Source organism: Bidens hawaiensis, unplaced genomic scaffold (genome assembly GCF_021521415.1).
Source record: "Bidens hawaiensis isolate Kalapana, Puna unplaced genomic scaffold, B.hawaiensis_p1.1 tig00033817_1, whole genome shotgun sequence".
NCBI classification, from domain to species: domain Eukaryota; kingdom Viridiplantae; phylum Streptophyta; class Magnoliopsida; order Asterales; family Asteraceae; genus Bidens; species Bidens hawaiensis.
Window position 1 is genome coordinate 175,030 of NW_027495807.1, and position 7,974 is coordinate 183,003.

The following is a 7,974-nucleotide window of genomic DNA, read 5'->3' on the forward strand; positions in this document are numbered from 1 at the left end:
TAAATCAGTGGAAACTACACCAATTAGATGTCAACAATGCATTTCTACATGGTCGTCTCACCGAATGTGTGTTTATGGAGCAACCTCCGGGCTTTATCAATCCCCAAGTTCCCAATCATGTGTGCAAACTAAATAAAGCCATTTATGGTCTTAAACAAGCCCCTCGGGCATGGTCTCACCGCCTCAGTACTTTTCTTACCAACAATGGTTTTCTATGTAGTCGTGCGGATCCGTCCTTATTTATCTTTAAAATGGAATCATGTGTCATGTACCTCCTTGTTTATGTTGATGATCTCATTCTGACCGGAAACCAACCCAAAGCACTCACCTCATTTATTGACAACCTACATAAAGAATTTGCCATTAAAGATCTGGGAGAACTCAACTACTTTCTTGGGCTAGAGGTTACCTACACATCAAATGGAATTTTTTTGAATCAATCAAAATACATGTTGGATATCTTAACTCGTGCCAAGATGTTGGATGCTAAACCGGCTCCAACACCCTTAAGCACAAATGTTTCATTTGTTTCTACAGGTGATTTATTTTCAGATGCTTCTCATTATCGCTCACTTGTTGGTGCTCTCCAGTACTTGACAATCACCAGACCGGACATCTCGTATGCATGCAGTCAATCAAGTCACTCAATTTTTGCATGCACCAACTGTTTCTCACTATCAAGAAGTAAAAACAATTATTCGGTACCTTAAAGGTACCCTTGCCTTTGGTCTGCACTACAGTCGTCCCACTCATACATCTCTCTTGGGTTACTCTGATGCTGACTGGGCACGATGTTTGGAAACACGGCGCTCCACCTACGGTTATTCTATCTTTTTAGGAGGTAATCTTATCTCTTGGAGTGCTAAAAAGCAACCCACTGTTGCTCGCTCCAGTTGTGAATCTGAATATAGAGCCATGGCTAACACTGCAGCAGAAATTGTTTGGATAACACATTTATTACAAGAACTACATGCATTACCTCCGGACCGACCAACTATTTTATGTGACAATCAAAGTGCGCTCTTTCTCACGCAAAATCCCGTGTCTCATAAACGAGCTAAACACATTGACCTCGACTACCACTTTTTACGTGAACATGTCTCATCAGGGAAGTTGGCCACCAAATTTGTTCCGACCAAGCTTCAAGTGGCTGACATATTTACTAAGAGTCTTCCAGGTCCACAGTTCAACAACTTTCGTCAGATGCTTCGCATTGGACCGCCACCGTTTCGCTTGAGGGGGGATATTAGATGACAATATTTGATACTTGTTGTACTTATTATAATTTACTTGTTTCTTTAGGTCCTTTGTTGTAATGTGTTTGTGTATATATTGTATTCATCTCATCAATAGAAATCATTCACATTCCTAAACTAATACTGTGGAAAACCCGAATACTAGCCCGAATTATTATGCATTCCATATGAGACCAATTAGCATCAATATAAATTCCATCAGAAGGGTTTTGGTCATAGCAGCAGCAGTGAAGACATCAAGCAAGCCCATGAAAAGATTGATGACATCAAGATACAAAGCAACTGCAGCCCACATGTAGTCGTCATATGTGTACCGTTTGATCAGATTATGAGTGTTCGTAGACTATGTATCCACAGAAGATTTTAGCAACCAACCATCTTTGCATCGTAACCGCAATTCTACCAGGAGGAAAGAATGTCTGAAAATTAAGCAATCAAAAGTTGGAGCCCAAGTTTTAAATGCATAAAAATCATATAATATATATAATAAACGAGTCGATGCACATGATCAGCAGAGCTCGAGCTCTCGTAAGTTACACTAGCCCAGCTTCACTTATAGAGCTTTAGGTTGGCTCTAAGGAACAAACGAGCCTATTAATTATATAATTTTTATTTTAGTATAAACTATTAAATGTATATTTATTTATTTATGTAAGAACTATTTTCACATATAAAATTATAATAAGAATGACTAAATAATATACATTTATGCTATATATTTAAATTATAGTTATAAATACACAAAAAAATTATAATATACAAAATCATATAATAATATAATAAATGAACTGAGCTTGAGCTCTTGTAAATTACATGAGCCGAGCTCGGCTCGTTTATTATATATCTAGTTGGTTCAAGTTGTGATATAAAAACATATATTATTATTTAAAAAAATAAATATGGGGTCAACACACAAACAAGCACCCCGGGGGGCGGCTGGCGACACCAACACACTAATTTAGCTAAACATGTTTGAGGGTTAGACCCGAAACCGACTTAAAACTGTCTAAACCATCTATACACACGAACCTGAATGAGACCAAAGACGAGAATCACCATAAGGTAACCGAACAAGAATGGTCCCAAGAAATTGAAGTCATAACCTCTCTTGGCAGCCCAAAATGTGAACAAAGTGAGACTCACAACCACCACTGCTGTCAAAATTGCTGCTTCTAGTATTGCTTTACCTGCCAACATTAAATAATTTGTTTTTCAATCGTTTATTACTTCTAAAGTTATGATATATATTAAACATGTCAATGGAGAGTAGGATTAATTACGGCTAGTCATAGCACATGCAAAACCGACTGCAAAAGCCATAGAGACGGTACTAAGGATCCCCAGACACACATAGTTCACAGGATGGCGATGACGATAATAGTACAATGGGAACATCAAGAAAAACCCTAGCGAATTGACAAGACGAAACAATTGTTAGGCCAAAATAAGAACAAGAATGATCAACACTTTATACCAAATACCAGTACCATTTTTCATTGTTGTTACTTTTAATCTGATTTGGTTCATCTAGTTGTCTGAATGTAACACATTCAGCATCTATGCTTACTTCATTTGCACCTTTTAAGTATTATTTCAAGTCTTGATAATATTGGATTAATTTGTTGATGGATCTTGGTGATGATGAAAGATGCAACATTTATCAACTTGATAGTAACTATACCTTAACTTTAGGCAGATTTAGTGATTTGAATAAATGTTGCATATAATGGAATTGAAGATACAACATTTATTTTACCATTATATGTTTTGATTGTAAAATTAATAAATGTTGCATATATCTTTCATGTAAAAATAAATGTTGCACTTTATACCAAACATTGTGCTTTTTAAGCTATTCTCATTATATGTTTACTGGAAAACTATTAAGTGTTTCTTTTTTATATTTTTTTTGAAGTTTATTAAGTGCAAAATGTGAAAAACATAGTGCTTTTTATTAAAAATCTCTAAAATATTTATGCTTAACAACTTATCAAAATAAAATTTCTGTAAATTTTTGTTATGATCAGTTGAAGATCCTTACTTAGCTTAGGTTTTGAAATTTAACCTTTAAATGTAAAAAAGATTAACGCAATCGATGGTATCGGTGTTTTGAATATGCCGAATCATAAAATCAATTGGTAAAGGTATTTTTGTAACCTTAAATTTTTAGTTAAACCAAACCAGAATAACACCCAAAAAAATAAAAATAAAAAAAAAAATGAAGCAAAACACATACTAATGAATGGAGTAGTGAAGACTCTTGTAGTTGTTAAGAGAAGTAGAAAACAAGCGAATGCGCCTCTTGTAGTCGTTAAGAAAGTGACAATCGGATCATGCGAGACGATAAGAGCAGCAACAACAATGGTGACAAGTAACTATGTGGCTACCAAGGAGTAAATCCTACGGATAAACGACCACCGGAGCTCGGATATCATCGTGTTAATTCAAAGTGGGAGTATGGTTTGTGATTTGAGAGATGAGAAGAAGGTAATGAAATTGGGATCTGATTATTATTATTAATCATAATAATAATAATAATAATGGTGGTTTCCGTTTTTAGTGTAGCTTCAAAGTTTAGTCTTTGCAATAAAGATGATCTAAAAACAGCATGCAATTATTCTATTCTATACATACATTTTTGAATATCTATGTACAACAGTAAAACTTTTTTAACTGACGGTATTATATCAAACAACACAAAAAATACACTTACAAGTTTGTCATATCCTAATTTACCACTAATGTCTATGATCTTGACCATCCATATACTTTTTTTTTAAATTTTAATAGCCAACAAACACAGAATTGTTTATATATTTCGTACGTAGTGATTCAATGTGCAAAATGTTATCGCTAGCTGACCCAACCTAACAGTAAAGTTAAAGAAATTTTATTAACTTCATATATTATTTTTATCTGACGGTATTATATTAAACAAGGGGACCAGAAAATACCTAGTCAGTTTGACCCCAACAAACAACACAAAAAATACACTTGCAAGTTTGTCATACCCTAATTTACTCCTAACGTTACATTTCATCTTTTTTTTTTGTTTTCTTATTTTTTTTAACTGACTAGGTATTTCATCTTGACCATCCATTCACAAAAAAATTACTAAAAATTAATTAAGTCAATGGTAATAATTAGTGTAGTGACAAGATTGTAAATCCTAAGTGACCTTGACAGAATAAAGTGCAAATTCGACAATTTTTTTTCAAGCGAAATGATATTCAATTTAAAGTTTAAATCTCTCAAGTCTCAACCTACGCAAATGATTAATATCTCAGTTACCGAAAATAAGTTGCAAATTAATATAAATTATTTTGATGGATTGCCAAAATTAAGTACGAATTAATTATAAAATATTTATGGAATGCCAAAAATAAGTGGAAACTCAATTCTTGCTTTCATTACGTTATAAATATGATGTATTTAAGAAGGGGGGGGGGGGGTTCTTTTGTGGCGGGTATAAATTCTACTGATTAGAATTTATATTGTGTTGTTGTAAGGCGGGACGGGGCGGGCGTGAAGGGTGCTCCATCACGCGTGATGGGCTTTTGCACACCGCCGCCAGTGCTCCATCAAGCTTGAGTGATGAGATTTGCGTGATGGCCATCACGCAAGTGATTGGTTTGAGTGATGGAACTCTCCCTCTCTATATACATATATATACACCCTAAATACACTCATCTTACTCACACAAAAACCTATATGTATATATATATGTATGTATATATACCAAAACCTGTCACACCACACCACCCCTACCAAATTCCATCAAAATGTGATGGATTTGGGATCGGTGACGTGACATAATTTTATTGGTGGTGGTATGTGATGAGAAATGAACCACCCCTCCCCCCTAAATGTTTAGCCTGACCCTTAACACAAACCAAACTATATCTCACAAAATAGATATGAAGTTATGAACTGAAGTGTAACAATATAAAAATTAAAGTGTCTAGTACGACCGGTACAATACTACTCATTCAAAGCTAATAAAAAATCTTCATTTTATTCCCTTAATTCGCCGACTTCCAAAGTCCTCATGACCGACTGATAAGCCCACAAACCAACTCAAAGTCCTGACCATTCCTTCGTCCAATTTCCAGCCTTGAAATAAAATAATCCCTATATGATAATTGCATGAATTAATTTCGTCACTTGGATCCTTTATCACAAATCACAAAACTTAAGTTTTCATTTAATCTGCATCAACATTCTTTTTCATGATACAAATTATTATTTCAGCTTTGCTCTTCACAATGCTTGGACCGGTGTCACTCGTTGGCTAGAGATGACGTTCCCCATTTCTTGTTCCCTGACGAATTTGGTTTATTGGATTGATGCATGGTAAAGAAAAAGCTTGATTGTTGAGGACAGTCTTCGAGAATTCAAATATCTCGGGCGAGCCGAAATAAAAAGGGTTGTAGACCTTAACGAATAAGAAAATATATAATCTATTTTTATAAACGATGATTAATGTTATAACAGTAAATATAAATGAACGAAATACCTAAATATTCGAAACCCTAAAACTTAATACTTATATAAGTTACTAGCTAGAAACCCGTGTATTACACGGGATAAATTAATATATAAATTACAATGAATAATCTAATATAAATAAAAAAAAAGATAACAAATCCTTTTTATATTATGTAAGAAAATGTATTACAAATATAGTCGTATTATATCATCAAATAAATTTGACTTTTAAATCGAGAATGAGTTGTTGTACAATCGGTATACGATAATGAAGCCTCAGTATGAACGCTGGCGACATGTTTAACATATGCAAGTCGGACGGGACACTGAAGGAAAATTTAAAACAATGAGGTATTTCGATGTAAAAGATATAGCTAAAGTCTTTCACAAATTTTCAATATTTAATAAACATGGTGTGTTGTAGATTTTTAAGTTTCACTAAGTATGTTGTGAAATATATTATAACAATGTACATTAGTATAATATGTAAATATTTATTTGTATAAAAATGTATAGATATAATATAAATAGAATTTAAATAAAAGTGAATAATTTAATTAGATATAATATAAATAGAGGGTAAAAGGAAAGTGAATAATTTTTTATATTTGCCATATATAAGTTTTGGAGGGAAAAAAATTGTAAGGATTAACCACAAACTGACACGTGTCACAATTATTTTACTTTATTAGAATATATAGATTAATACAAAATTTATTAAATTATTATAGTTATTTTAATAGATACTTAATTATTTTAAATTCTTTAAAGGATTTTTAATGGTATGTTGAAATAAAAGTTAAGAGTGAAGTATAACTAAAAGACATGAGTATGTAAATAATATATTTAATTATGAAATAAAGAGCATGAACTATTTTCTCATTACTTGAAAGTTGATTTTGTTGTCATTTTATCCACCAAGACTTTCCGCAAGAGTTATCTGGTGAATCTATTTTCCCGGTGGCTTTTAAACACCAAAATTAAAGACCGATTCGACTAATTGGTGATGTCGTTTTACTCAAGATATTTTATATATCAAACATATGTATGTATAAAAATGTTTGGGCCCCAAAAAGTTACGTTCCCCGGCTGGGGTGGGGTGCGAGGCCGGCCTGGTTAAACGTATGTATTTATGAATTGAATAAGATATTCGTTGTTGAAGATATTCGTTTATGAAATTGTTAATTGTTTTTGTCTAAGTAGCCGCCTGAAGTTGGGCCTAACCTTAAAAGATCGATTTGTATAATTACTTTATAATCATTTGATATGGTTTATTAGTTTTATGGATTTATTTTATTATATCCGAAATAATTAGAAAATTGGTTTTAAATAACTTAAACTATACCATATCGGTAAATATCAGTCTCAATTTTACACTTGTCTGCTGGTAGTACCAACTATTTGTATATTTGCTGATATCATCAACAACCATGGCTAATAAACCATATAAAATAGTTGGTACTGCCAGTCAACAAGTGTAAACTTGGGACTGATATTTACCAATAGAACATAATTGGGATTATTTAAAACCAATTTTCTTTAATTTTACTTATATGTCATCCATTTATGCAGGATTTGTCTTGGTCAAGGAGTTATAGCAAGGTCTCATTGAATGAATAATAATTTGTGTAAGTGATTGTGTTTATATGAACTTTTACTTAAAATACGCGTGGAATTCTCGGGACTATTTTTGGGGGAATAAGACTACTTGCTAGGTGTTTTCCTCCGATTATGATTTAAGGCAACATGTGGTGTGATTGATACCAAGAAATTTGATTATCATACGAGTTTAACTTCAGCACCAAAAACATTAGAACTTAAGTATTTGATTAGCATACTTCTCTTTGGAAAATCCAACACGACACTTACTGCAACTTGATGTAGACAAAGACTTCCATGTTAGCATATATTTTTTTATAAACAAAACTCATTACCAGCTTATGTAATCAATAGTTTTGTAGTTACCAAAACTGGGCTAAAACAACATTTTAATTTTGTAATGCTCTTCTAGAATCCCGTCAATAAGCAACTGCAGCTATGTACAGTTGGTTCATGTTCATATGCTCAAAAAATTGTTCAATTAACCTCTTAGATAAGTTATTTAAGATAATTCGAACCAAGCCTTTGTTTTGTACCGTTGATTTATTTAATTCATTTGTGTTATGATGATGGTTTGAAATCTTCTTTGATACTGTTCAATTAACTCCTGCTTTTGAGAAATTGGGATTTT

The 7,974-nt window shown here is 32.8% G+C and overlaps 1 pseudogene; it reads right to left on the minus strand.

Moving 5' to 3' along the window:
- Positions 1 to 1,410: 1,410 nt before the first annotated feature.
- Positions 1,411 to 3,691, minus strand: LOC143585340 (protein LIFEGUARD 2-like; annotated as a pseudogene).
- Between the last annotated feature and the right edge of the window lie 4,283 nt (positions 3,692 to 7,974).